The sequence below is a fragment of the Olea europaea genome, chromosome 18 (assembly GCF_002742605.1).
Source record: "Olea europaea var. sylvestris chromosome 18, O_europaea_v1, whole genome shotgun sequence".
NCBI classification, from domain to species: domain Eukaryota; kingdom Viridiplantae; phylum Streptophyta; class Magnoliopsida; order Lamiales; family Oleaceae; genus Olea; species Olea europaea.
This window is the reverse complement of record NC_036254.1, coordinates 14185060-14190001: the sequence shown is the minus strand read 5'-3', so window position 1 is coordinate 14190001 and position 4942 is coordinate 14185060. Positions and strand designations below refer to the sequence as shown.

Here is a 4942-nt window from a genome sequence, read left to right as displayed (position 1 = left end):
ATTTTTGGTCAACTAACGAAATTGTGGATAAAAATCGTCCAAAAGGGTTTCACCTATAACGTTTGGAAAGGTTAGAGGTGACGACTATAACAAATCAAAGGTTTGAGGAAATTTTGCTAATGTTTCAAAGATTTGGAGTTTCAGCTGCAATTTTCCCTAACTTCTATAGATATGTAAAGAATTAATGAAAGTCTCCCATTAACTTATATAGACTTGGGTAGAATTTCACTAAAGACTTTTAAAAATTTAACAAAAAAAATATATATATATTTTAAAAACTTTTATATGTCAAAACCCTCCACAATATAGATAATTATCATCGTGGATCGAACTATATGAGCTATGGAAACAAGTCAACTATGTTTGAATGGCTTGACTAGTACCTTTCAAGTAATTAATAATAGGAAAATGTCGTGTGTACACCACAACAGTACCTTTCAAGTAATTAATAATAGGAAAATGTCGTGTGTTGTACACACGGCTTTATACCCCCCCTCACATGGAGCGGGCCCACGAATATTTTATTACCTGTGGGCCCCCCTCCATGTGAGTGAGAGGGGGTGTAAAGCCGTGTGTACACCATTGTGTACACACAGTATGGTCCTTAATAATAATTTGCCATAATTGAATCCTCCCCATGATCTGACAGTACAAATGTTTAAGCATATTCTTGACAAATACGCAAAATAATCATCCTATTGCAAAGAAATTGACACTTACGAATTCTAACCGAGTTAAATGTTTAAGTGGCTATTGAACTTTGCTATATGTCATGGCTTACTCACTATACTTTACAATCTTTCCTCATGACCACTCAACTTTATGTTGTCCTACTCCATTATTCATCGGATGGAATTCGTTAATTAATCTATCTATATGGATGATGGTAATCTGACGTGCCCCATTAAATGTTAAGTTAATTGCCACGTAAATGCCATGTCAGCTAAATCCAAACGTGTCTTTACCATGTATTACAAATTGAAAAGCTGACTTTCCTTCATTAAGGCAAAATCGTTGCTATGGAAGGAAATGAAATTACCCCAAATTGAAACCCATAAACCCTAAGGCGAACCTGGTGAAGAAGGCAAAGCCATAGGGGAGATCGCATTTTTGTGCAGACTCGATATGGCAAAGAACGTCGACCTGGTTAACATGTGGGCTGAATCGTTCTACCAGTTCACCAAGTCAATGACTTCGTCTTAATCAATGGTTTCTTAGGCAGATGAAGCTTGGTCGGGCCTTGGTGGTGGCGTGCTTAACTATCCTTTGGCCCGAAGACAGGTGTGAGGCGTGGTTGGAGGAGGAGAATTCTGTTTCTAATACTAGAGATATTAAGAAAGAGCCCATTTTTGTCAATGGAGGTGACGAGATATGTATCTATATATATTTCAAGTTCTACCAAATTTCATATTCTGCAGTAATATATCACTACTAAAAAACATGGCTTCAGACACGAATTTTTCATTCTTGAAACTTTGATATCCGTTACTATTACTCTTTATGAACGGAATATTTGCAACCGTAAATCCGTTGCTAATTTGAGGATTGCTGATAGTTACCAATGGATCCTGTCGTAAGTAAAGAGTAAACATTTCACCAACGAATTTTTCGTTGGTAAAAATCTTAATAAATATCAATCGACTTTTCGTTGGTAATTTGTCTACTATTACAATTGGTAGTAATCAATGTTGTAATTAGCTGCATAGGTGTGAGACATGGTAAAAAAAAAGTTATTTATTTATTTATTATTGTTATTATTATTTATTTAATAATTCTAATTTTTTTAACTTTTAGCCAACCGAATTGAAAGATTTTGTATTGTTTAACCATTTATTGGATCACAAATTAATTTATAGAAGGCAACTTCAAAGAATTTGTTGTGAACTTTCAATGTGGGAGAAGTGAATTACTTTTACCAACAAATAATCTATTTTTAATTACCAACGGAATATTTGTATGTGAAAGATCCAAATGTTAAACGATTACATAAGGCACGGAATATTCGTTGGTAAAGAAATATCATCGTTACCAATGGAAAATCCGTTACTGATTATCGTAGTTGAAAGTGAATTACTTTTAATTATCCGTTGGTAATATTCGGTACGTCAAGATCCAAATAGTAAACGGTTACATAAGGTACGAAATATCCGTTGGTAAAGAGATATCATCGTTACCAACGGAAAATTAGTTGCTGATTATCGTAGTTGAAAGTGAATAACTTTTAACAACGGATAATTCATTTCTAATTACCAACGGATAATTTTCCATAAGTGAAAAGCTGTTTTTTAGTAGTGATATGGTTTGTTTAATTAAAATTCTTCTCGAACTTTTTTGGAAAATCTGGAGATAGTGCATAATAATGCGGACTTGAAAGCTTGTATTGTTGATTAATTGTCATGGATACATGACAATCACTCTTAAATTTATGCTTCTTTATCGTTTTCATTTTACATTACATATGTACTTGCAGAGAAGGGTCAAAGTGATAATTTATTATTATCAAAGTCCATAGATGGGGACAAAGAAACAAGACTCACTAATGACAATGACACATTTCTTTCTGTAATCTGTGGTTGACACTTTTTGATACCTCTAACATGTTTTTTAGGAGTGGAAGACCTGTGCTGTGGGATGTGGGCTTGAATTTGATTCTGGTAAGAAGCCAGATGCTGCATTTGGGCTCCCTCAGCAACCAATGGATTCAAATAAATATTATGCTGGGATATGGAAGTGGATGATTTGGAAAAATCGTTCGAAGTAGAAGAAGTTGTCGCAATGTTCATCAGATGACGTGGAATTTACCTTTGATGAATTACAACGAACGGATGAGGCTGAATTGTCGAAGCTGAAAGCGGCAAGGGCACGAAAAATAAGAGCTGTGAAGACGACAAAAGCTACATCCATTCGGTGTAAGGACGTTGATAGTAATCTGTAGTGCAGTACAATGTAAAGACAGTGATAGTAACTCTTGAGTAATGGCATCTGTATATTTCTTTTAATAATAACGTTGATATTAAATTTCTGAACATGAGTACAAGAAGATATACATCCGTTCCTGCTGATGTAAATCTATAAGTTTGTGAATGCATATAACCTGGCTCTTCGATTTGTTTCAACCTTTGCCTTATGTTGGTATTTCAACGAATACGAAAATCATGGATCAAATAACTTCAATAAAAGCTCAACGACTAAAGTTAGGAAATAACTTCAATTGACATAAAAAAGATAAATGTACTCCAACTTTCAACCTAATTTACACCAAATTTAGTACCGATTACAAAATATGAAAAATACAACAATAGTCTTTTCTCCCATCACATTATCCGAACACATTCACTTTTCTCTTCCCTTTCCTTCTTGTTCTCTTCCATAGATCCTTTTCTCTTGCGGATAATTATGTTCGGGGATATCTCCACGCCTTCACTTTCAGATATTTGATCAAATCTCTTGAATCGGATCCTTAGGCATACATTTACCCAAACAAATACACCTCGAGACTCCATTAGACTCACCTTCAAAGTTTCTACTTTGTCCACTGCAAATAGTGCAAAGAAAAGGTCGTCAAATGAGTCCAGCTATGTCATACAGATACACATGAGATGCATCAACTAGAGAAATGATCAATGTAGCCATAAATATAAATTTCTTTTGCCACATCAGTTTCAAATCAAAGATCAATATAGAACAACCATGCTCATATAATTTGCTTTATAATATGGAGGACTCTCTAAATGCAAAGAAAATCCCACAGTATCTCCTCTTACGTCAAGGTTCCTATGACAAGTTGACAACCACGGTAAAATCAATGTTGATTTATCTAAATTGAGAGGATAATATCTAAGGGAATGTTACAGAGCCACTACTGTTTCCTGTCACTACTCTTACATAAAGGCGCAATAACTCCTGATTCTCAATCCCAGATAAATATCAGATGGAAAAGACACAGTAAACTGGAAGAAAAACTTCAAGAAAAACTGCAAAAAAGATGGAAGAAACCCAGTAAACTTTCAATGTATTCATCAACCTGCCGGTGTAGGAACGGTTCGAATTTTTGGGTCAAAATGGTCAATTTCGCCTTAGGGCTTGTGCGTTTCAATTTGGGGTAATTTCATTGGATTGTGCTACATGTACAAATAAATTTGTACTAAAAATTTTACACGTTCTCACAATAGAATGCTAGGGACCACATGGCCGAATTTTTTAATGCAAGGGGGACTCACATGCATGTGAAAGTGAGTAAACCATTTTGTCAACCAAATTTTGTACAAATAGTTTTATCCAATTTCGTTTACTTCCACATAAACGAATTTGCCTTAATAATGTAGGAAAGTCGCATTTAAATTTGCAACACATGGTAAATGTGTGTTTGGATTCAAGTGACGTGGCGTTGACATGGCAATTAACTCAACATTTAATGAGCCACGTCAGATTACCGCCATCCACGTAGGTAGGTTAACTAACGAATTCCATCCGGTGGCCAATGGAGGTGGACGATGTAAAATTGAGTGGCCATTGGGAAATGTTGTGAAGTATAGCACAGCCAATCCTATGATTGTCGGAGCCCGATGCGAATTCTACAAATTAGGCCCTAACGAAATCAACGTAAATGTAAAATTCAACACTGTATTATGCGAGCTATTGCTAATTTAAAACTAACATTTAAACAACAACCAAATATATTATAGAAATGATTTATATTATAAAATAACAAACCAAAGATTTAATCATAGAGTGAAGGAACTTATGCCAAGTGTGGAAGTGTCGATTAAGAAATTGGCATAATTGATTAAAAATTTATTATCATCTAAAATTAAACAAAAATATACATATATATTAAAATACGACTTTCTGCCCCTTTTAAAGCAGATCTAGAATGAAAGAATTGTAAAATGTAGTAATATCTTTCTCAAAAGTTTTTGTACAAAAATAAGACAACAACATA

General features: G+C 34.5%; 1 long non-coding RNA gene across 1 annotated transcript; it reads left to right on the top strand.

The window, feature by feature from the left end:
• The first annotated feature begins 1012 nt into the window (after nt 1-1012).
• On the top strand, nt 1013-3026 carry LOC111366486. Its single transcript, XR_002697666.1, has 2 exons — nt 1013-1361; nt 2609-3026. It is a non-coding gene; the product is annotated as an uncharacterized LOC111366486 (long non-coding RNA).
• The last annotated feature ends 1916 nt before the right edge of the window (nt 3027-4942 follow it).